The 26,159-nt window shown below is 41.1% G+C and overlaps 1 protein-coding gene across 4 annotated transcripts in view; it reads left to right on the forward strand.

Annotated features, from left to right (window-relative positions):
• The first annotated feature begins 265 nt into the window (after positions 1-265).
• Positions 266-26,159, forward strand: part of SPATA13 (spermatogenesis associated 13) — a 72,033-nt gene continuing 46,139 nt past the window's right edge. The window contains exon 1 of one of the 4 annotated variants that reach the window (XM_083854911.1): positions 266-500. The gene's annotated coding sequence lies outside the window, so the exon portion shown is untranslated. Of the gene's footprint in view, positions 501-14,093; positions 14,344-14,840; positions 14,968-25,954; positions 26,053-26,159 lie in introns of those variants that run through there. The other 3 variants (XM_083854912.1, XM_083854910.1, XM_083854913.1) reach the window with 3 other exon arrangements.

Raw genomic sequence — 26,159 nt, forward strand, 5'->3', positions numbered from 1 at the left:
TGTGGAAGTCCTTAATATTATCTGGTGTAATGAAGCAACGCCTTGGTTTAGGTAGGAAATCTAATGTATAAACATGCAGTCTCTTTAAAACCCCACAAACCAGCCCTCTGCACGCTGGATAAACCTTTCACACAATGAATTGTTTTATGCAGAGGGCTTCTGGGGGGGGGGGGCAAAAACTTAAACGTGGTTACTATGTCAACAAACGGCGGGATTTAGGCATTTTCCTCAAGGCCTTACGTCTGCAGAAGGCTGGGGGGGAGAATTTATGGAGCGTGTTGTGCTGACACCCTCCCGGCTGATCCTCCCCCAGCGGAGCGGGCAGGGAAAGGCTCCGGGGGCTTGGAGAGGGCTGGGAATCCTCACCCAGGGAAACCCGGCTGCTCGGGGAGGACCAGAGCGCCCCTGCTTTTCTGCTGAGCGGAGATCCTGATGTGATTTTGGGGAAAAGCTTTGTGCGCGCAAGAGTCCGCTGCGCTTTCCGAGGAGCCGGCAGAGCGGTAAGGCGGGGGTTTTCCCTCACGGGTTTCCTTCCGTGCTCTTTCCCCTCACGAGTTTCCTTTGGTGCTCTTTTCCCGCTCCCTCGCCCAGTTAGGAGCATCCCGGTACTCCGAGCTGCATGTCCCGGGGGTGGCTCTGGGGGCACCCGGGCGACACCGGGGGCTCTGCGGGCTCCAGGCGCTCCCCCGGCAGGAAAAGCCTTTTACAGAGAATCCTCTGCAGCATCCCGGGGCTGGGCGGCTCTGCTGGCCCTTAGGACTGCGGCCCGAGCAAAAGCCTCCACCGTAAATTCACTCGAGTGATGCTATTCCCGGTTTGGGGTTATCCGGGGGTCGGGAGCGCTTGTTGTTTTTGTTATGGCGTGAGGCAGGTCTTGTGTGCACATGCGGGCTTTCCTGGTCGTGTCTGGTCTCTCGGTGTTAGGAATTAGTTAGGATGGCTGAGGAATGGTATAAGTTGCTGAAGTGTTGTTTGGGACATGAGGGGATGTGCTGGAAGCCACCCATGTGTATCTGGAGTTGTTTTGTACCGTCCTTCTGCAGAGCTGCCCATGGCTCTCCGGCAATTCCCCCACCCCCATCCTGATCTATTTGGGATACAATTGAGATTTACAGTCTCATTTGGGATAGTTAGCTCACGAGATTCTGAAATTCATCACACAAGCACATTTTTTACTGTGAAAGTGAAGCCAGCGTGTAGCATTTTCTGCTTCCTTTTACACCCACAAACTCAGAGTCTTAAAAAGCTTCTGCCTCCTCAACTCCCTGAAACAGAAAATGGGGCCTCATGTATCAGACTGAAGAATAATCACCTCAGTGCTCCTGTAGGAAAAGAACAGCTGTGTGGAAAGATCAATAAACACCAGCAGTTGCTTCAAAAGTCGTAAAATGGAAAGACTCCACAAAATAAAACGTGTGGCAGGGGATCCTGGCTCCAGACGCTGCAGGAGAACTCCTGGGAAATGCAGTAATTAGTGGGAAGTCTCAGACTTGTTTTCTTTCAGTGGTTCCGTGCATAAAAATATTTGGTTTAGGAGATGAAATCACAGTGGCAGGAAGAAATATCCATGCAAAAGGAAAGCTTGTTTATGCTTAATACATTGGAGAAATGGTTCGTGAATGGTTTATGTCAGTGAAAATAAAACACTCACAATACTGCCAAGGCACAAACCTCAGGTGAGCTGTGTATGTGCTGGCTGGTCTTATGAGCTGAAAGTGTCTGGGGCTGCTTTGGTGTTTTTCACTCTTAAAAAAAAGAAGTTTAAAAAAAATCAGATAACCTGTTTCAGTGAAGTTTTCTTTTTTTTCTTTTCACATTACTTTCACATTACTGTAGATCTTCGTTACTGTAGCTCTTCACTTCTTTGTTTAATCTGCATGTTTTCCTAAGTTTTCCTTCACTGCCAAGAGAGGAATCATTTGGGAAGGCCCAGCTTTTCCTTGATGGCTCTCCCCTGCCTCTCCAGATCATCACTTGAAGGCTCCTCTGTCATCTTTGCAGATCCCTCCTCCCCACCCCTTGCTCTCCTCAGCCACTCAGGATGTGATGGTCCTTCCTCATCACCCTCATAATCTCCTCCAGCCCAGTCCACTCCTGCTCTCCTACCTGGATCCTGCTGCTGCTTTCATGCTCTCATTGGCCACCTTGTGCCATCTCCTTCCAGCTCTGTCACCACTTTGAGGACTGTTTTTTTCCCCAAGCTTTACTTGAGAGCACCCTGTCACAACTAGTTTTCCAAAGGATTGCCACAGGTTCCACAATGATGTGCTGTAAAGGAGAAAGAGCTGCCTGGGGTTCTAGATTTGCTGCCAGGCACAGTGTGCAGGATTCATGCAGAGCTCTGAGTACATTTACTCCCTGCAAGTGGCTGTAGAAGTGCCCAGTGATACCCCTGCCTGTACAGAGTTTAACATGAGAAGGTTTGCTTTTCTTCCCTTTCCCTTCACATTTCCTCTTGAAGATGTTTGACAGCTGTGGGCCCCTGAGCTTGGGCCTTGAGGTGTGATTGAGAGACAAATTAAGTTTTCTAAATGGTTATAACACTAAATCCTAAAATTAGAATAATTTGTGCTGTATAGGGGTTTGAATACATGTGAAAACTTAACAGTAGAATTATGGCAGTAACTTAAAGCTCTTCAGCTCACCTTGCAGGGATTTGCAAGGGGATTGGAAGGAATGGGTGAGACCCTACGTGTGCCAGGGCAGTTGGTCCCTTCTGCCATTTCCTTCCCCAAGTGTTCAGGCCCCTAAATCATCACATGGAAGTCTGCAGTCCAGCAAAGATGTATACTTCATGTGTTATGTCACTACAACAATATTAGTAGCAGCATGAGCCTGGTTGACTTTACTGTAATGGCCAGTGGTCTGCTTTGAGTCTCACTTCTGCAACCTTTTGCTCTTATGGGATCTCATCCAAAGCTCTCTGAATTCCCATTCACCTTTGGTAGGCTTCCACTCTGCCTCACTGCAGCCAATATCAAAGATAAGAGCTCCAGGACTGAGTTCTTTGATTCTGCCTGAAATTAGTATAAAGTTCTTCTAAGATAAACTCTGAAATTAGTATAAAGTTCTTCTAAGATAAACTCTGAGTATCCCTCCATCCAGATAGCCAATAAAGGTATTAAACAGGGCTGGCCCCAGTAATGAGCCCTTGGAAACACCACTGTTGACCATCTGTCAGATGGATGTACATTCACCACCACACTCTGGGCTCAGCCATCTAGGTTTTACCCAATAAACAGTGCACCTGTCCATGCCATGAACAGCCAGTTTCTCCAGGGAATGATGTGGTAAAACTGTGCACTGTGTGGTGTGGACACTTGTCATGGTCTGAACTGAATTCTTATTGGAGTTTCATGAATCCTGGGAAGCTCTAGGAGAGCCATGTGTTTCTGCCTATGGACGGGGGTTTTGTCTCATGGTCATGATGGGCTATGTCCCACATCCCATGTGCAGGATGTGCACATACATAGCAGCAGCATGCCTGAGGGTCTCATTGGCTCACTGCAGCCTCTGGTGGGTTATCTAGAAATCCTTGGCAAATCATCTAATTCCTCCTTTTCTAATTAGACTACATTTCTGGATGGAAGAATGTACTATTTGAGCAGGTAAAGCTCATAAGGGAACGTAAAACTAAGTTAGTTTTTCCTTGCCCTCTTCTTTCATGCCCTTAGGTGAAAACAAATTGATGGGCATAATTCCTGAAGACATGGCACAGCAATCAGATGCACTTCTCAGGGAAATGAAGATTTCCTTGTAGACATTATAAATCCTTTCCAAAGGTTTTTCTTTTTGTCGATTAGTACAATCAGCAAGCGAATCTCGAATGAATAACAATCAAATATGCCAAAGTTGTGGCTAATTGGCACTTGTTGCCTTTTCTTCCAATTTGCTATGTCATTCCTGATAGTGGCATTACATGCCATCTGTTCTCAGAGGAGCTATAAATCTTCCCAGAGAATCACATATTTAATTACACGGTTTTGTTTCTCCTCTCATAGAATACCAACATGTTGTCCCAGGAGGTTTGAAAAGAACATTGTCTATTTACTGTATCTGTTTCAGTCTCTGTTTCTCCTGCAGTTTTTCTTCTAAATTTAACTGTCCTTTAAATTCCAACACACAAGGAACAGAATGGTTTGCCAGTCCTTGATGCCACTCTCTCTGTGTATTCTGTTTTCTGTGTCCTAGAGGAACGTAAGCAGAACTCATTTCCAAGAATTTATGGAGCAGTTCTGATAAACCGAGGCTGTTACTCATAAAAAAGTCGGTGTCCCTTAATGAGTTGCATGAATGTTTTTTGCAGGCAATATTTAAAGGGAAGATGATAAAGGGAAATACTTTATAATTATTAGAATAATTTGATGCTACTCTATCAGAAAAATTTGTGACTGTATCAGAAACGTTTGCGGTGCTTGAAAATTTGTTATTATGAGGAAATGAAGATGCAGTATTTTTGTCATATCCTGCCCCATTAATAATTCCAAATATTGAAACTTTTTTTTTTTTTTTTTAAGAAAATAATAGCAATGTAAAAGCTCATCAGTAGATAGGTGATCCAGAAGTTTTACATTTCATGACATAGTGTCATAGTAGTCCATTCAACACAATAGTAAGTGTGAAAGACGTAAGTATTTATGGGAAAATCTAGGAGCTGGACACCATAATGCTTTTCCTGCCTGCTGTGATACAGCAGACTGCCATACCTATATGGGTCCCAGTTGAGGGGAAAAGGTCACTGCAAGAAGGACTTGAATAAGGCCATAGAGGGTTTTAATTAGAGGATTTTAACAAGCTTCCCAACTAGATGAGAATTACAGCTGCGGCTGAGCTCCTGCGGCAGCTCAGAGCAGCAGCAGCAATCCTCATATGCTTTGTGAAGCGTGGACAGGTTCTGAATGGCAGTTGTGTAATGAATTGATTTGGTAGGGGCAGGCTCAAGACCCTTTTCTGTAACTGTCAAAAGCAACCCCATCTTCAAGGAAATCAGTGTGTACTTTGCACTTCTGGGGCAGCAGACAGATCGTTTGCTCATGGAGAGACCTCTAGTTTTATAAGCCAATATATTCAAAGACTAGCCAAGACAAGGTAAATCTCCACCGTGTAAAACTAGTAACTCAAATTGCATAGCCTGACCATTGAAATGTTATTCTAAGGCTTCCTGGTCTGTTTTAGATTTAAATAAATTATCTGGCACAACTGACCAATTAGTAAACTGAAGCAAAAAGAAAAATCACACAAGTTTGAATCTGCTGATTAAGGTATTTTATTTCTAGTTGTGACAGGTTTACCACTCTATGCAGAGATTTAGTGGCTGGCACTACTTATTAAAAGAAAAGAGATTTTGTTTTTTCCTGCACGAAATTGTTCTTCTCTAGCATATTATAGAATTGCGAAATGCTGAGACAAGCATGTAGTCAGGGAGTTAACCTGGCTCATGTATGTCATGGTCTTACACTGTATTAATCTAAGAATGCTCTGGTGGTTTACTATGTACACACAAGGACAAACACACACATATGATCTTCATGACAAAACACTGGTACCAGATGTGGTAGGTAGGTAATGAGAATGTGAAGGGTATTACGTTATGTTGGTTGTTAAGTCTTCCCTTTGACCTTCCTGGACTAGTTTAAATAGCTCCTACATTAAACCCTATGTGCATGAGGAGAGACCTGACTTTAGATCTCCAAGAGTGTCCATTTGAGCAGTTCTCTGTGCTGGGCAAGGCAGAGACTGGAAGAGCTTTGCAGGTGTATTGTATCCTCTGCCTATGCACTTTGGGGAAAAAGGCAAGCCAAATTGATCCTGTGGGTGATCAGCTGAGCCATACTGACCTTCTGTAGAAGAATCCATGAGGAAAAAACCAAACCAAAACCAAACCAAACCAACCAACCAACCAAAAAAAAAAAAAAAAAAAAAAAAAAAAAAAAAAAAAAAAAAAAAAAAAAAAGAAGAAATAAGTAAGTTTTCAGGATCTCATCTCAGATGAAAATGCCAGGCTGAGAAGCTTCTCAGAGGAAAATAACAAGTCTTTCTCTAGAGAAGAGGTAGCTGGTGGTGATGAATGACTAGGTATTACTGAAGGGAAAAGCCCATGGAGGAAAAAATCAATGAAAGCTACTTTGCTTCCCCCAACAGGGAACAGTCTGTATCAGGAAGAAGCAGGGAGGTAAACTATCTCTGACACAGAATTAATTATCTCTACAAAGTTTATTTCTCAATAAAAACACGTTATTCTACAATAACTGTGTTTTCTGTCATTGATCCCTGGTCTGTAGCTCCATACAGAACGGAGCTGTTAAACTTCAAGACAGGGAGAAGGGTTCATTGTTGATCAAGGCTAACTTTTTCCTCCTCCTGATTCCCTGAAATTCCCAGACAAACCTCCTCCTTTACAAATACAAGCATCACATTTTCTGTTCTGTAGTCATACGGTTATCAGTCTGTATTTAACCATTCTTGCTAATGCATGTGAAATGTCTCCTTTTGGTTAGTGTTCCGTTCTGGGAGAGAGACAGTCCTTTGTATTATTTGGTCTTTTGAGAATTTGATTTTGCTGTTGTTCTCAAAGTATTAACATTGTATGTAGGTATGCAGTTCTGGAAAAGTTGTTTCACTTATATTAGCTAGATTATTTTAAACAGAAGGAAAATTGTTTATGGGTCTGAACACCCCAATTCATATTAGCCAAATGCAATGGTGATTCAGTAGGAACACAAAACATGGCTTACTTTTGCTACTAGAAGTGTCATTACTTGAAGCTATGACAACAGATAGTAATACATATTATTGTGTTAAGAAGAGTTATATGTCACACAATTTTAATCTAGCTCAAAGTGCAGCAGCCAGTCTGTTGAATAGGCAGAGCCTCCTAAATCTGTATGTACTTATCCTGTTGGCACAGAGTGCCCAGTTAACAAAGAAAGCACCTATATCATTACAAAGAATTACATGTCTGAGGTATTACATAATTTAACATTCCTCTGTCTCTTTCCCTTCTTTGTCTTCCTGGAGGGGAAATGGAAGAGAAGAAGAATGCTATGCCTCCTGCTAATGAAAAGCACCCAAATTTTTTTCAAAATCCATCTTTGTTCTAAGATCTCTGTTCAGGACATTTAACCCTTGAAGCAGACAATTTTCTCAGTATTGCTCTCACCACATGTCCCATGACAACCTTTAGTTTTGAAATTGAGTAAATTTTTTGCAAGTTTTATGAGAATATTTTGAGTTTTAAGTAGGTTGACCATAAATGGAGACAACTGTAATGAAGAGCTTGGTTTGATTAGTCACTTGGTCTAACAGTCCCACAGAGCCTGAGGTTCAGCAGGAGAATTGAGGGGTACTCAGCCCAAAAGAACTCCAGAGAAAGGCTGGTTTCTACTCTGTCAGCACTCATTTATCCTGGGTCCAACCACGAGCAAATTCAATCCCTGCTAATACACAGTACTTCCTCCAAGCTGTGTGTTGGCTTGGAGCAGGGGGAGGTGAGACAGATTAACACTTGGACAGTATCACTTATGTCTGAGAATGTTGTCTCTGTGTCTCATCTGTCCTCTGTACCTGAGTCAACTGGAAAGAGCCTGACCTGCAGTTGCAAAGCAGTCTGTGGGACCATTGTTTGGCTTCAAAGCAAGGCTCATTGATCTCATCTGGCATTTTGTTAAACAGTCAGAATGGCATATTTGGCATTTCTGTTTGGGTTTTTTTCATATTTTTATTTTGGATGGTTATGGATGGTCTCTGAAAGCACACTGGATTTGATTAATTACATTAATCAAATTTGAGAGCAGTTTTAATTATGCTGTAACCTGGCTTTCCAACACAGGGCTTACCTTACATACGCTCCTGGCTACCAGCACTGCTATTGGGAGGCCAACTTCCCACTGCACAGGTAGTATCAAGTAAGAGTTAATTTGATGTGGAAGAACCAGCTGTCTCATTTAAAGCCACCTCACCCAACCATCCCATTGGACTCACCTGAACTCTAACTAAAAGTGACTTTGATTTATCTACTAGACCCTATCAGCTGCACCCTGTTAGCTTTAATAAGTAATTGATCATTTATCTTGGTAAGATTTATAATTTGTTTTCTGATTAAATTAAGGAGTAGAGATTTTCACTAATAATCATCCCAGTGGTTTCTATTTTATTTGCATTCTATGGCTCTGGATTAAATTTGCCAGCATTGCTTACGTATTCTGAAGGTGTTGTCTTTCATATGGCTTCCGTTTCCTGGGATGAAAAAATAAAGGAGGCTTTCATGCACGTGTGGCAGCAGAAAATAAGAGTCTGTTGTAATGTTCAAAGTTCAGATATTCAGCAACTCACCCAGGTACTGCTAGTGAGGCAGCAGTGCAGAAGCTGTTTAGCTCAGCCCACATTTTGTCAGTAGTTTTCTTCTTTTCAAGGAAGGAATCTTCTCTACAAAAGCTTCTGGATTCATTTTTAACATGCTTAACATTGCTGTGATGAGGAGTATACTTCCTTACTCTTTTGTATTTGAAACTAGGTTCCAATTATGGTAATTTCTTATGTTTTACTTCCCTATGGAAGAACTGCAGCTAAGAGCTTCAAATGAAGCCAGGATCTGTCCCTGCATTAATGCTATTGCAGAGACTGAATTACAGTCAGAATGCTTTTTCTAAGAAACAGATAATGCTGCCTCTGGGCAAAATGTATGAGTAAAATGCTTCAGTCAGTTAACAGATTAAATAAACTGGATTTAAATAATGATAATAATGATAAGGAGGAGGAGAAAGAGGAGGAAGTTATGCTAGGTTGCACCAACTAGAAATAATCAATGCAAGATTTAAAAAGGAAAATCCTGTAGAGAAATCTTGTTTAAAAATAAGTTACTGAGTGATACCATCATTTTGAGATTTGGGCTACCAATGGGAAGAGCTTGGCTGTTTATGATACTACAAAATTAATGTTTGAAAGCTGCCTTTTATAGATTACTGGGTGGGTTTCTGTAAAGTTCTGTTGTGGAACTTGGAATCCACTCAGAGCCAAAACAGTTTTCCTTTTGTTTTCGTCACTCGTCCTTATGACAAGGGTCAGCATTTTTAAGTACAATGATTTGGAACTGTTTGAAGTAAGCTATTGCCTTGTTCCAGGGTGTTAATCAGGACCTTGTAATTAAAGTAACCTCCCAACAATGAACCAAGGGCTCTGTGGCTCTTGGCACACTGCATGGTTTGTTGCTGTGTTGTTAAAATATTTTTATGTTGCTGATGGAACAGCTTAGCTATCCAGGAAGAAAATAGCCAAGTTTGCTAAATACCTCACTGTCACACACTTGTGGAACACACTGGAGAAAAGGTTAACATGGAATTTATACTTCCTGGTGCACTGGCTGCTGAAAGAGAACAAGCGAATTTTTGGGAACTGGTGGCATTCATCAGTAGGGCGTTGGCTTTTCAGCTTGTAAGAAAACTGAGTTAAATATGTTACTTTAAAACCCGAATGACAGCATAAAACAATGAGGAGCATGTAGAGAAGCTAGAAAACAAAAGATTGAGAACATCACACTTCAAGGAATTAATTATTTAGTTATCATTTGTGCATTACAGTCACTGAGATTCTAAAAACCAGGAATCCCCTCCTAATGGTACAAGAAGCAAGTGTGACCACCATTTAAATATTTAGGCAATAGTCCAGAAACCTAACTTACATATCTGCCTATATGTTATCTTGCCAGCTGTGCTGCCTTTTCTCATTTTCTCCTGGAAGCCCATTCTTCCTGTTTGTTACTTCGCCCCTTTCAACACCCATATTTAGGAGGCTGGAGGCACCCAGCTCTCAGCACTCTCCAGTGCAACCAGGTATTCAAATAGACATGGTATCATCTAGGCACGAGATTAAAATCAAACCAAAATAAATATATTTCACTTGGGGTACCAGTTAACTAAATTATGGGAAATTTAGTGAAATATGAGGATACAGACTCCAAAGAATTAATGCTAACAGAGAGGGAGCAGACAAATTTGTGGAAAACTGCCCCAAGAGGACTAGAAAACAGTGCATTCTGAATGCAGCCTGTGATTTAGGAAGACTCTAAACTGTAGAGTCCCAGAAGACGGGAAAGTAAAATAAAGGGAAATTTTTTCTATGTTCATTTTGTTTCTTGTTCCTCCTTAAGCCGCTTGGAGACGAGAGAGTTAGTTAGATGGCCTTTTGTCCAATTTAATGCAGCAGGTCCTTCCTAACAATTTTCCCTTGAGAACAAGATTCAGAAATTTGGCTAAAGATTTTTCCTGGATATTTCACTATTTATTTCCAGTGTACCCTTTTCTTTTAGTTTTAAATATTGACATCTTATCTGCTAGGTTTCACAATAGATAAATTTATTGTATTTCATTCTATCAGCTGCATTTTATTTTCAGTGTAAGAAACTGTCTTATTTATCCTGTTAATACCAAAGAGATAATGTACTTGTTGAAGATTTTATAATCTTCCCTATGAAACAGGATCTCATGATTGAAGAAATTACAGTAGCAGGTTTTGCTTTTTTGGATTTAATCTATTGTGTCTTTTCTGCGTGAGGGCATGAAAAAGAGAATGAGGAAGAGAGAAAATTGCAGGAACATTTTCATCCTGGTTCAAAGAAATCAAACTTTTATGGTGGGGGACAGTGGTGTTTTTTTGTGCACTGACATTAGCAGCATCAAAACAGTGTCACCCCCAAATCCCACAAAGAATATTCGTGTGCTGAGAACCTAATTAGTACATCATTTTACCTTGGCAGCAGCAAGGGAATGCTGAGGCTTGGGCTGAAGAATTAATCTTTTCAGAGGCTTTAAAATATTGTTAAAAATAAACCAGGATCACTTAAAACATCTTGGTGGTTGTTAATCTGCTCCCCTCTGAATCTAGTGTCCAGGCCTAATTGCCTTGTATGACCTGGTGATGAATTGGTCTTATGAATAGTGCTGTGCCTGGATTACTTTGCAGTTGCTAACCTAAATATTTGCAGGGGAATTGCCCTTCTTTCAGGGCCTGCTTTGTATTGTGTGGGGCTGTTAAGACTGAGAAGCCTTAATGTAATTGATACAGAAACATGCAGACATGCCTACTTTTGTCTTATTTTCTTTCCTTTTTCAATTTATTTTGTTGCTGTTCTTCTTTGTCCTGACTACAGTAGAAGATTTGGCATGAACTGTTGATAGATGAACTGTGTATTCCATGTTTCCACATTTTTCAATTGAACTTTGAGGTAACAAAAAGTAGTGGAAGAAAGGTCCTGAAAGTCAACTCTTGTATTTGTGGCACGTATAGAGCCTGAGAAAGATATGTTGTTTTGTTAAGATGTCCAAACTCAGGTCACCAGCATGAAAATACTACCGTGTGTTTAGTGTCCAAGCCTTCTTAAGACTTCTTTGCTTTGGGTGAGACTGCTGGCAGTGGTTGTAAAATGCTATAGTAGTTTCCAGAAAGGAAATGGTCCTATGAAAATGTAACAGATTTCCAACCAGGAGCAATTAAAAGCAGAAATTCTGCAGTCACATGAATATTACCAGATGCTAAGCCATCTCATGATGGAAATCCTGGTTGTCACGGGCAACTCAAACCATTCCCATATCTGCCAGAGAGACAACACTGCAGGGAGCAGGCAACCTGGGAGGTTTCTGGAGTGCATTGAGGATAAGTTCCTAACCCTGGTGACTGAGGGGCCAATGGGAAACAACACTCTGCTGGACCTCCCTGAGCTTACAAACAAGAAGTATCTGGCTGAGCATGAGAAGGCTGGGAATAGCTTTGGCTGCAGTGACTCATAGTGATGGAGTGCAAGATTCTTAGAGGAGGAAACAGGACAAATAGCAGAATCACAGCATTTGGCTTCAAGACAGGAGGCTTTGGCCTCTTCGGGAATATCCTTGGAAGATTTCTGTGGTGTAACATACTGGAGTGAAGATAAGTAGTTGACTTCCAAAAATCACCTCTTGAATGCTCCAGTCCAACAAGCAGGAAATCAAGCAAGGATGGCAGAAGACCTGCATGGGTGAACAAGGAGCTTCTGATAACTTAAACATCAAGTGGTAGAATACAAGAGTGTAGTGGGTTTATGTGGCAGGGTTTGGTCTGTGGCAGCTACATGGTGGCCTCTGTGAATAGGAATGGGGAGCTGGGGAAATTACAAGCTAATCAGCCTCAGCTCGGTCCCCAGGAAGGAGGTGGATCAAATCTTCCTGGAAGCTATTTCCAAACATATGAAGGACAAGAAAGTGATTGGGAGTAGTCAACATGGATTTGCAAAGGGGAAATCATGCCTGGTCAAGCTGATAGTCTTCAACAACAAAATAACCAGCTCCAAGGACAAGGGGAGAACAGTGGATTTTAGCAAATTTTTTGACACTGTTTCTGATAACATGCTTCCAGGCAAACTGATAAAGCCTGGACTAGGCAAGTGGATAGTCAGGGGATGTAAAACTGGGCAAACCACTGAGTTCTGAGACATGTGATCAATGGCATGAAATCCATCTGAAAGCCAGGCACTAGTGCTGTACCTCACACCAGTGCTGTGGCCAGAAGTAGTTAACATCTCCATTCTTGATGGGACACTGCACCCTTGATGGGACAGTGCACCCTTAGCATGGTTGCAGGGAATATAAAACTAGGAGTAGTACCAACTAGAGCATCTGACATATGATGGGAGGCTGAGACAGCTGGGATCATTCATCCTGGAGAAGAGGATGCTGAGGGGATCTTATTAATGTGCATAAATACCTGATTGGGACAAAGCAGTAAAAAGGATAATAAGAACAGAGCCAGTCTTTTCTCACTGGTGTCCAGCAAAAGGGCAAGACACAATCTGCACAAACTGAAATACAGGAAATTTCTGAAATTGCTGAAATAGTGGAGCAGGCTGCCCACAGATGTTCTGGAATTTCCATCCTTGTAGACTTCAAAATATTATTTAAAATTTGACAGGACATAGCTCTGCTTTCCTGCTCTAGCTGACCCTGCTTTGAGCAGGGGAGTTAGACTAGGTGACCTCCACAGGTGTCTTCCAGCCTCCACCATTCTGTGAGGGGGCCCAGACTGGATGGTATCCAGAGGTGTCTTTCAACCTCAACTCAGCCTGCTATTCTGCAATTTGCAGATTGACTGGAGATCAATTTGTGCAATGTAGTATTATTTGCATTTCAGTTTCTCCTAAAATTTCAAACCACTAATATATATTTAGTATTTTCTGCATTTTCTTCCTTCCCAGCACAATAATCAAAATCAATATTTACATGGCAACACTCTAGATGAGCACCCTGGTGGAGTGGCCTGAGACCAAGAAAATTGCTTGGACTTAGCCTTTTTTATAATCTTTACTTAAAGATTTATAGAAGCAGAGGAAAGTCCCCTTACTTTTGTGGACCTTGTGTCTGACTCAGAAGGCTTAAAATTGTAAAAGCCCAGTCTTGCATGCAAAGAGCACAGCTCTGAGAAGTTTGCTTCCTCTTTTTTAGTGAAGGCCTTGAGCATAAGTCAGAGCGAGCTGTTGTTCTGTCTTTATCCTCTCCTACAGTTAACTTTCTTGGCACTGGGATTCCAGCAGAGCATTCAGCTAAAATGAATGTAACTAATAATAGGGAATTCCATAATGTATGAGTTTCAGATTATTGTATGAGATATAATATGAAGCCTCGTACTTCGTTATAAATTATTAATCAGGTTTTGAAAATTATCTTGGATATGTAAACCTATTATTAAAGAAATCTGCTGGCATTTCCACTTTTAAGAAATTAATATGATATTGCCATTAAAGACTCTCATTTTGATTATTCATGGAATAACTATGAGAACTGTGAGACAGAAATTAATTTCTCTTTGAATTAGAGTTCTCTTGCATTCACAATTGAAGTTATTCTTCACATCTTTCTAACTCAGAAAAAAAATGCAATTGAAAGTCAGTTACATCTTCTGTGGAGGAAAAGGGAAGATTGAATCACATTCCAGCAGATCTTCTGTAACATAGAACTGTGTCTTCTATACAGGGATATAGAGGAGAGAGCTGTCCAGGTCCTTCTGACTGGAGAGCATAAAGCCAGGGGCACTCCATATTTCTGTATGTGATGCCAGGCTCTCGGGATACATGTGACTCTCTGGGAAAGTGTAGCTGCACCCCCACGGAGCAGCAGGCAGGAAAAGCAGGGAGGCGCATGTCCCTGGCACATTTCTGGCAGGCGTCTATCTCGTGTTCCACACTGTTCTGCCACTGGGATAACTCTGCTCCCTGCCAGCAGTGTCTGCTGCACGCCCGCCTGCCTTCCTGTGCCACTTCGCAGCTGTCAAAGACATAATTGTACCTTTGAGTCCTGCGTCTTTCATCTGCTTCAGTATCACCAGGTATGCTTTTGGCATTTGGTTCTGCTGCTGACACCTGCAAGTACTAGAGCTGAGTGATAAAGTTTTGAGGTTCCTTGTTATTTTCACTTTCACAGATGTGTATTCAGCGTGTACCATTCTGGGTCATCCATTTTGTCCTCGCTGTCAGGTTTAGCTTGCTCGGGGTAGATTCCAGCTGATAATAATCAGATCACAGTCTGCACGGTATTTTACTAGGAGGCTTTGGTTGCAACTTTAGATTATTTCTGCCTTGACTACTTAATTTTACTTTCACCAGTACACTACCAAACCTTTCCTTTAGATTGGTAAATATATAGGAATGTTTCATTCGACACTCTTCAAGACAAAGATTTTAATGAAATGGTCCTGTAAATATTCTTTCTTCTGTGTTACAGTTATTCCAAGTGTATGTTTAACTTGCTGATTTCACACACTGCTGTGCAGCCGTTTGTTATACATTAACTTGAGGCTCAATCCCACAAGGTACTGACTGTGTCTGGATCATGCTGAATCCCTTTTCCTCCCAGAGGCGCTTAAGGGCTTACAGGGGGCTCAGCAGAACTGAACCTAGAATCCAGGCAACAACAGGCTCTTTCAAATACCAAGAAGGTTTTCTGGAACAAGGTTTGTACTCTAACTGGACAATATTTTGTGCAATGGATTTTTGTACATTCAGATTAAATATTACCCAGAAGAGCGGACCTTGTAGTTAGTGGCTGCTGGAAGACATAACCATTTAGGTATATATGGTGGTAATTAATTGCATTTTATAATCATGGCTTTATTAGTTTTTCCAGTTAAGTGCAAAACCATGACCGAGACTAATATCAAAATATCTAAAGTTTTGTGTGTTGGCTGCAGTATGGCTTGTCCCTCTGTTAATGTGTATATAGTTTTCAGAGCTGCAGATAATCTGTGCAGTTCATCTAGCAAAGTCATTTGGGCATTATTCACGGCAGAGCTCACACACCGTGCAATCGGCTGCTTGTACTCTGTGACTTCAAGGGGATCCCACTGGCAGTGGGCATTGGGGGGCAAATTCCCTGGCATTAGCCCAGCTTCCTGGACCCACCTTCCTTGGGCAGAAGCACATCCAGCCATAGAGCTGAGCTCCTGATGGCTGTGTGCACCACTGTGACATTACTGATGGCATTGGGCTGGAGCGCTGTCCTCCACTGTCACTCAGAAATTTTGAAAGGCAGATTTTGCTGAAGGGTACTAAGCTGATCTGTTGCTTACATTTTGGGAAGCCAGGCAAAGTAAAGAGTGACCAAATGTATATTAATGTGATCATACTTCGGTGTAGCCTGTGCAAACTACAGTATTAATTATTAATCTTTCTATGAAACTTTTTTCAGGAGAAAACAGTACCATTGGTCTGCGTTGTAATGTATTTGGCATTGAAAAAGTGTTGTAACATACTGTTTCTGAAAAGCTGCTCTCATTGTTTTGTATGCAGATGAAAACCATAACTTTCCATTGTTTGCTAGGAAAAAGGCAGGACCTAAAAACTTAAAGTAATGTGGTTTAATTTCATCTACAAACAAGAAAAATTACTTCCAAAATGGCAGCTCCTGCCTTTCCTGCTAGGCAGGGAAGGAGATACTCATTGATTTTGGTCCTGGCATCACCTGCAAACAGTGGTAATTCAGAATTAAAAACTAAACCTGAATTTTGCTTTCGGACTTATACTTAAGACTGGCCAAAGCCCAGGGCACAGTTCTGCTCTAGGAACTCTTGGAGCAGTCTCACTTTAATTCAAATACACCTGCATGTTAATAAACGTATCTTTTAAAAATAAACAATTACACTGTTGGCCTTTGCCCTTACTCCCCCACTTTAACTATCAGGTGCACACACATTTATTGTAGATTATCTCTTGGGATCAGTGTGATTTTAAGCATGCAACAGCAGAGAATCACCTACTTAAAGGGTTTGCAAGATCACAGCTCGAGCAATGCACTCTAACTGACCTTGTGGTATGAAATCAGTATGCAAGTAAACTGAGGATTAAGCAACTTGCTGACTGCCAGTTTTCTTGGAGTAATGGCTGTCAAGTTGGCTGCTGTGCTTTTCTGGGGAATAAGCAAAAACCCAAAGAAAACTGAGCTTTTAGGAGTCTTTGGTAAATGAGAGAGGTTTCTCTGTAACTTTAAGCATAATTAGCTAAGCTAACAACTCAAAAGTTGTTTACCCATTAAGGGAAGTCAGGAAATAGGTAGAAGTTTATGAGAACAGAAGTGGGTTGCTGATGCCAGTGAAGTATTTTCCAAAACTCTCAGCATAGGATGAAAGCACCACATGATTCCATGTAAGAATACTGCAGCAGAAAGTAGTCACAAGTACTGGATATCCTCCCTGGGAAAACAGTTCCTGGTTTAAGTGAAATGAGCCTAGACTTGGTTGTATGCTAATTGCTTTTCATTACTATGTGTTAGCAAAGCTGTTTAATACTTGCTATAAAGCCTGGATTTCACTCTCTCTCTCATTTAATACCAGGTTAAATCTGAACTAATAAGCTCTAAAAAGCTTAGAGGTTCCAGTAAAATGAGATTTGGCTAAAAATTGCTTGTTGGTTTCTACTAGTAACAGCTTTGGTGCTCTAGGCAATGAGAGAAGCAAGACTCAGAAGAGAGAAAAGAGAATTCATTGGGATGCTGAATGATTTAGTACAAGTCATGATGTCTTATTTAAACTTTAGGAATGGTTTCTTAGCCTTCAGAACAGTGAAAGATGTAATAGTCAATTTTGAATAATTTCCAAGTGTTTATTTGTATACCGTATTTTGATTAAGTGTCAGAAAATCAAGACATAGAATATTGTGCATGGAGCAGGATGGCTGTTATTTCAGTATTTCTCAGGCAGCAGTATCTATGACTGAGGGCTGAACACTGAACAGGAGCTGCTTATGAGCTGAACAATAGCAGGATTTCTCACAAATGAAGCATCTTCTCTTGGCCTGGTACAGTGAAGTATAAAGATGATACTGCAGCCTGCTGAAATTCGCTGGTTACAAAGGTGCACCTCTGGCTCTTTGGTTAAAATTATTATTGTGGAATGTACTGTCTGTGGCTCTTCAGGAGTTTCAGAGTTAAAACTTTCATGTAAGTCTTGTCGCTGCTAGGAAAATTACCAGATGCTGACAGGGGGTGTCAGCAGTGTCTCAGCTGAACATATGCTGCATATGGTTTGGCTGCAGGCACAGACAGGGAGGCCCTGTTCCCTGCTGCTGCAGAGACTGGTGAAAACAGGCTTTAAACCAACTGATTCCAGCACAATACTAAATGTCAGCCTCTATGCAGTGTTCATCCTACCAATAAGACTGAATAAACTACTCAAGTATAGATTGGCCTGCCAAGATTTTTGCTGCATGAAAAAAGTTAGGCAGCATCTTTACTGAATTATTTTAAAATGGTTGTTTTGAGGTACACTGTGATTATATTTGTACTATTTTGTGGTGAAGCTGGAATTGAAACTGAATCAGAGATTGAATGCAAAGCAGATTAAAATCTCTATTTGCCTTAATGATAGATCGTAATCTCTGACTCTGACACAACAATGCATCATAAAAAATTAAATTAACTGTTTTCTGGAGAAAATATTTCCCTGCTTTTCCAGAGGACACAGCCAAAAATGTTTCCTGTTTGTGATGTTGCCACAGAGTTCGGTGATTATTTGTGTCTCTTGTGTGAATCTGCTGCAGGCACCCATCCAGCACCACCACTCACACACCCACCTCTCACCCACACACTCTGGCACCCTGTGGCAGAAACAAAGCACATGGGCAATTGCTGAGGGCAACTGCATGTTTCCTCAGCCCTTTCCAATTCACAGCACTCTTGAGCAGCTCCTGAGAGAAATTTCAAGTTTGGACCCATTTCAGGAGTCCTATTGCTTGTGGAAAGCATTTCTACTCTCATTCCTGTGCTTCCCCCCCTGCCCTTAGATGCTTACTTCCACCTCCTGCCAAGCAACAGCTTGGGTGCAGCCAGGGGAGCTGCTTCAGCTCACAGCCTGGTCAGAAAAAGCAGAGGGCATGTCCAGCATTTCTCCCTTTAGGTGGTAGCATGCTCTTAGATTGGTAGGAGCCACCAATTCTACCTTCATCCTTAGAGACCAAGTAGATCAAAGGAGATGATGTGAACAGAATCAAGTGATCTGTGGGGAGCAACAGCCTCTCCAGGTCAGTGTGTGGTAATAACAAGAAAAGAGGCAGCCTTTCCTGTCCTGGCATAGAAACAGAGTTTGCTGAATTATGTAATGAAAGGCAAGAGGTGGGAAGAGATCTGCCTCAGGTATTCAGTATTGCTTAGATAAAAGACAGACCCTAGGACAGAATTTGTGCAAACTGCCTCTCTTTCATACTGGAACTGGAAACATGGCTCATATCTCCAGCTTAGCAATTTAATTATGTATCACAGCATGTTGAGAGAATGGCTAGTAAGGTTTTCCTCAATTGATTTTCTGAAGCTGAAGTGTAAGGTCTTTTTACAAAGGACAATGTCACTGACAGGAACAAAAGCAAAGACAGCTCACCAACATAAATAAACTTTTTAGTAAGGCTATGTGTAATCTTTCAGGTTCAGAGCTATCCTGTGCTCTTAAAAGACATAAATTATTAGCCAAATCTGCAAACTCCAGCTTAGAAGATTAATGGACCATCATCAAAATAGTCAATTGAATCCTGAAACAGGCACTTGAATCTGAACTCCTTTCAAAAAATGGAATTTAGGGTTTGCCCTCTGCATGGGTAGATAATGGATTATTTTCCCTATGTGTACACTTTTTATAGCTATCATCACTGTAGGCATCAAAGTGCCAGAGGAGCATTGATGGATTGGTCCTTGCAGACCCATAGGTTATAAGGCACTACTCCTATCATCACATATTTTACACATATGGCACTTAAGCTGAGAAAAGTATGCTGAACTGCCAGGGTCAGAGAGAAACAAAATCTAGAATCTGTCTTCTCCAGCCCCAAGGAAGATGTCATAAAGACATCTCTCCTGCCTGAAGTGGGTGTTTCCTTTTTTTTCAGATAATTTACCATTACTTTTGGTGGTAGAAAAATACGGAGTTGTTTTACCACTAGTTATAGGAATATGGGTATCTGAGCCAATGGCCATGAAAGTCTCTTGGAGAACTGTTTCCTGTTCCTCCACTTCAGGCAGTTATAAAATTTGGTACCATAGATAGACATAACTAACTCCATCTCAAGCTACTAAAGCTAGAATTTCTTCCTTGCTGTTCTAACAGGAAGAAAGTGGCATTTACAGTGTTCTGATGTTAAAAATAATCTAATTTCCCATCAAAATGTGACTAACTTGTGCAGCTGCCGTATCTTACAGAGGTAGTCAAAATGTATTATTTGTATTGATTCCTAGAAACAATTGAAATACAACAAAAAGCATAAGACTGCAAGACATTTCCTTGGGTATACTGCAGATCAAAGTTCAGATAAAAATTTGATATGTACAGGTTTCTTTAAAACAGGACAAGTAAGCTAGTCCAAAATTCACAAATTTGTGCCTGATTCCCTGTCCAGACAAATTTTCAAGTGAGTGGCATTGTGTGTTTTCTGCATCTTTAAAATTAGGTAACTTCTCTTCTGGACAAAATAAATAGACAGTTTGCTTATTGTGATCATCCATGCTTTAAAAAATATTTTTGAGTTTAGTATTAATAATGAAGAAAATTATTAGTTACTACAACAGCAGAAAAACAGAATGATGATTATTAGATGGAAGTTTATAATTCCTTTGAAGTTTTCTAGCAGGCTAAATTCAGAGAACAAATGTTATTGAAAAGACCTAGCACATAAATGTTGTAGCATTGTTACCTGCTTTGCCCAGATTATTCTTTCTTAGCTTTTCTGATCCAAGGCATTCTTGGTAGAGTACATTCAAACAAAAAGTCGAAATTGACAAATTAAAGGTAGAATAAGCAAGATTTTTTTTTTTTTTTTGTCCGAAAGAGAAACATGGTGGAGATGGTAATTCAATCATCTGGCAAAAAAAATATGGCCATGAATGTTAATTTACTTCAGACTGTAACAAAGATAGCAAGTTTGCTATTGTAGAGAGAGACTAAAGAAAAGTATTGTTACTAATTGAGAAATAAACCCCGAGAAAGTGTGTGTTTCTTGAAGGCCATGAATCAATACCACCTAGGAACCTCCTAGCAACAGGATGACCCAATCTTTCCCACCAAGTGCAACCTGTTTATCTTTTACTTAATCTTACCAAAATATTCAATGTTCTGCTCTCATGAACTTATCAGAAGCTGTAATTGTTCAGAGTTTTTTGCTCTGGCCAGCAAAAAGGTACCCAAAGTCTGCAGCCACACTGTAACCAGGTGGGTATTTCTGTAGTGTTGTGCTAGCCAGTAATTCTGCTGACCTGTTATTTTGTTATAATAAGCATCAGAAGCAAGATGATCTTATGTATCTTTGCATAATTTCTACTGGTGAGGCATCATTCCTAACACAGTCCACTACCTGCTTCACTTTTCTAGTATCTGATGGACACTGTGCCTCTGTAGCATTGCTGTTATCTGTACCCCCTTTAGCAAAGCTCAATTATTTAAGTGAGCACTGAGTGCTGCTTGTGATTCCTCCCTGAGCCCAAGGAGAAGCATCATTGCTCCAAAATCAAATAAACCCACACACAGCCCCTTGCTATGGCTCACAGAAAAAAATGCTCCTCTCTCACTCCAGCCCCTGGGCAGAGTCAACTGCTCAAGACCCTTTCTCTATTTTTTTTTTTTAAATTTTTTAATTATTATTATTTTTTCCCCTCCTTGTTGCATAACAAGGTGCCTTCATATCCTCAGGTAATTTTGGACCAACAGTTTTGAATAGAGAAGAGGGGATGGCAGGGTAATTAAGTGGGTGGGGATGAAGGTTGATAAAGAGCTCCTAATAGTCACTTTTAAATGCTGTTATTTCGAGCAAGGAAAATAAATACAGAATGGCTGTAGAGAGACTCTGCAGTGAGTGTGACATAGGAAAGGACGGCAGCTAGAGCAGAGCAGGAAGAGAAAGCAAAAGGCTGCAGTGGGACAACCCCAACTCTGAAATCTTGCTCTTCCTTCCCAACTAGTCCATAGCACTTTAATGTACAGCCATCTAACAGAAAATCTAACATTTTTCAAGATAAGAAGAAAATGAAAAAATATATAGTGTAGGGGGAAAAAAAATAGAAAGAAATTCTTGACAAATCTCTTTTCCTTCCTATTTCTGTCAACTTTTCATCTCCAGAGTCCTTTCTCTTCCTACTTCTTATACTTTGTGAGACACAAAATAAAGGTGCAATTCAGCCTTCCTAATTGGTAACAGGAAGTCTTCTTTATGTTAAAATACAATGATCCGTTTATTGGAAACTGCTCTTCTGTAGTACCAGCCATCTCTCCATGTCATGCTGTCTGAATAATGCCTCTTGAGGATGGGGAAGAAGAATAGCATAGCAGCCAGACCCTGTGGGGTTATAAATAGCATTCTAGCAGCCTGAAAGGCTGAAGCCACCATTAAGTTGCATGCAGCTGTAGTGGTGTAGGTGGGTGAGTAAGAGCAACTTGGAGATGGGATAATGGTAACCTGGTACACAAGGGTCATTTTTCATTGATGGCGTCACTCCACTGGGGCTATTGTGTTCTCCCTAAATTAAGTCCCTGTGTTTAAAAGAGCTGAGCAAGCTCAGCCTTGGCAAAGCACATTTAAAAGAAGATTAGAGGGGAAAACAGTTTGTTGTGTATTGTGATTTATACCAAACTGTGATAAACTTCTCTCACTTGGGTCAGCAATTGCTTTTATCAGCAGCTAAGTAAATGCAAGTGGAAGGGCCTTTAGGAAGCTGCACACCAGCCTCCTGCATGTGGGCAATGGGGACTTTCACTGGTCAAATCAGGAAGTTAGTGCAGCAATTTAACTCAGGCTCTCCTTTCAGTGTTTTTCTTAGAAATGCTATTCATTTTGTCATCTTGGACTTTATCAGGCAACAAAGGTCTTGAAAAATCCGTTTCAATTTATTATTAATAGAAAATGCTCGCAGATATACAAAAATGGAAAAATCCTACACTAATTTCACTTAGCTTATATTAAAAACATCCCAGATGAAAATAATTAGCTGTCTATGTTAGTTTGGGCTTGCATACACAAACATACAACTCCTCTCTCATTTTTAAACTAAAAAAATTTGAGATCTTGATCCTACTCCCAGTGAAGTTGGTGGAGGAGTTGCCTTTAACTTCAGTAGATATATGACTCAGTTTAATTCCCCCTGTGGGATCTGTCAGTATGTAAAGATTCCTTGGAGGTTAATTGCTTGCAGAAGAGACTTTGCCTGGGATCTGAAAGGAAAGTGCAAATTGCACAACTGGAGTCTTAGCTATGTACTGCAGCCTGGAAAAGGCACTTTGATTTAAAGCAAAGGGATCTATTTTTTTCAGTAATCCCGCATCTTAATAATTAAACTTGGTCATTTATTCATTGAGAGTATATCTTAGAGAGTCTCTCCCTTTGCCATCTTGCCCAGTAGCTGTGGAAGTAGGAGAAGTACTTTTATGTTTTACTGAAATTATTCCTTTTGGCTTTTTTTGTTTGTACTCTCCCTCAAGAGTCCTTTTTTTAAAAAAAAAATCACTACTTTGAAGTAAACTTTTAGAAAGTATTTATAAAAGAAACATGAAAGAAATAACTGTTGCAGGAGTGGAAGACCGGATTTCCAAACTAAGTAGATGGAATCATTCTTACTTAGACTTTTCAGATTTATGTGTGTGACTTCATTATATAAATGTGCCCTTTGCTATTCTGAAAAATCTAAGCGATGTATCACTACCAATTAAAAACCAGGGGAAGGTTGTTCCTTCATCTTTAAAACTCTACATTCATTCTCCCACGTCACATTTTTTGTAATCCTTTCCCACCTGTATTACACTTGGAATAATCCTTCTCACTCCTTGTCACATGTGCATTAAACCTCTTTTAAAGAACAGACTTAGAGTTTCTAAAACAAGCATTTCATTTTTGTTGCGCTAAGTGCGATGTCAAATCACCATTAGAAATCTCACGCATATACAGATCTGGAATTTATTCTGGAAGTTCCTTCCTCCATAAATTGCTGTACTTGGTCAACCATAACATGTACTGCTGGCAGTGCCCCTCTGTTCACTGCAGCTTTTGTTGTTCATCTGGAGCCAAAACATTAGCCTGTAAATAACAGACTACATAGCTCAGTCTTTTGGAAATACCCATGCAAGTGCTATGAATTTGTTTGCATTAGCAAGGGTTCTCAATGGCAAATGGTAATAGTACTCTCATTTTGCTTTTTTAGGATTATAGAAAAACCTTAATATAGGAAGGACTAATCTCCTGAAACTTTGGTTTGTAACTTTGAGGAAACACTACAGCTTGTATGAAACTAAAAGAGGTTTAAGTTTATAGTTGGAGAAGGGGTTTGCCTTTTTTCTCACGGCAGTTTTGTTGATAAATTCTGTTTTGTATCATTTTACTAGACCTTGGTGTGATGGCACCTGAATACCATATACATTTGGTTTAAAAAAAAAAAAAAAAAAAAAAAAAAAGTATCCATATTAAGAAAAGATTTTGTTAATTATTGGTTTCCAGTACAGGAAGCCAATCCTGTTCTCAGACACACTCCTCAGTGCACTGCATTCAAGCTTCTCTGAATAGTATGCACATGTGGAAGGGCTGACTGAATCAGTGAACCTGCAACATTTAGAAGAGGGTTTTAATGCACTATCAGCAGAAAAGCCGTGATGAACAAGTCTGGAAAATTAAAACTATTTACTTTTAGAAACTTGACAAACGTCTAATTGACTAGATACTGTTATATCTGTAACTGCAATTTTCTAGGTATTCTCTTCCTTAAATGTAGTGACATTTAAAAAATACAACATGTAATATAAATTCTTACCTTATTTTCTAAAGTGAGTTTTAGTGTGGCTTTCTAAGGAAATTAAGTTTTTGTGAGCACATTATTAATCTGTCAATACCTTCTTTGATAATTTCTAGCTCTTCAAGCCTGTTTAATCTGTTGATGAACTTCAAATACATTTAAAAGATGGTTTCAGATCTCAGTTATCAGGATTTCTCAAGTTTCAGAAACACTGTTGGCTGGATAAAGAAAAAAAAATTGGCTCAATTCAGCTCAACAGTTTTCTCTGCTTAGTCTTTTTGTCCAGCTGGTCAATAGAGGAGACCTGAGGAACTGAAAGTTCCCTTGTCTGAGCAGGCAGAGGTTGTGGATTAAAAAGTATACTGAAAAGGACTGTGATGCATATACCTGGGGTATCTCTGGACAGGAACTTAAAAGAACATAGGAACACAAACCCATTGAAACTCAGGTTGAATAATGCTGTTAGAAGTTTTTAAGTGACCAGCACAAACCCTTATAGATACCAGGGAGGCTGTGTGATAAGTTTGTAAGATCTGTTGAAAGTGGCTTTTAACTTAACTTCTGACACACTTCTTGTCTCACATAAATGAAATTTTCCTCATAATGTTGCCACTAAGGTCCTTCTCTTGCCTGTTTAATCAACTTCACTGAGTTCTCCTTCAGAAACATCCCTTTCCCAAGGTCTGAAGCAGATACCACTGACATGAGAACTTCCCCAGGCAGACCCAACTAACACAGATCACCAGCTGTGGTCCATATGGACCCTCTCCACATCATGTCAGCATTTCCAGTCTTAATCTGCATTTATTTCTCCTTTGCTTCCCATGCCCAGCACTGTAAAGCAACCATGCTTTGCCCCCTCATTTAAGCCATTATTCCAAACTCACTCCTTCCATGGGGTGTACCAGAAAGCTGTGGCTGGTAACAGGCTGTGCCTGCTGCTGCTGCTGACTGATGGAGAGTTCTGTGGTCACTCCCAGTGATTTGCTACCTCATTTGACCTGCGTCCCTTAAGCCCATTTGTTTGCCTCACCCCCTAACTACACCTTGCCTTTGAGAGTGTCTGTTCTGCTCTCCAGAGAAGTAATTACACTGCAGGTGCAGTCACACCAGTCTTGGAGGAGAGGCACTGGGGCAGTCTGTCTTCCCCCATTTCTTTTTTGACCTTACCTGAGCTGCAATAAAAATCTTGAAATTATATCTACAGTTCCAGCCCAAGTGTAGAATTATTTTTTGGACAGTAAACTATCTGAGCAAGGATAGTTTGTGCAGGTCTTTGCCAGGAGTCGTGACATAGGGCTTTGGGACACTGTCTCACAGAATTTTCCTTGTAGTGTATGAACTCTGTTCAGATTGTGCACAGAATGTTGTTCTTGCTGTTAAGTCTGGGGAATAGCAGCAAGGCAGAAAGTTGTGCAGGTTTTGGACAGAAAGGCAGCCTGGGCACCCAAGCGTGAGTTTGGTCACTGGGAGGTTCAAGCTGCCCTCGTGAGCGGGGCATGCGGAGGGAGAGGCGGGGCCCCATCGAGGAAATCTCTAAGATCCTAAACGTGACCATCCCTGCGTTGCTGCTCCTTCCTCGGCCGGAGGGAAGGCAGTCAGGCTCCCCGCATCCCCGGCAGATCCTGGGGGGGGAGCGGAGCCGTGGGGCGCGGCCGGAGCAGCCGGGGGAGCGCTCCCCGCCCCGCCCCGCCCGCCCGGCGCTGCCATAGCGATGCTGCCGTAGCGATGCCGGGGCGGGCAGCGGCCGGGACGGGTGGTGCTGCTGGCGGCGGGGAGCCCCGGCTCTCCCCAGGTAAGGGCGCTGCTCCGGGCTCCACGCTGCGGGCTGGGCTTTAATCTCAACTCGCTGTTTGTTCTCCCGCCTGCCCCTCTGCCCGCTCAGGTGCGCTTTCTGCCGGA

This window comes from Zosterops lateralis (assembly GCF_965231275.1).
Source record: "Zosterops lateralis genome assembly, chromosome: 2".
NCBI lineage: Eukaryota > Metazoa > Chordata > Aves > Passeriformes > Zosteropidae > Zosterops > Zosterops lateralis.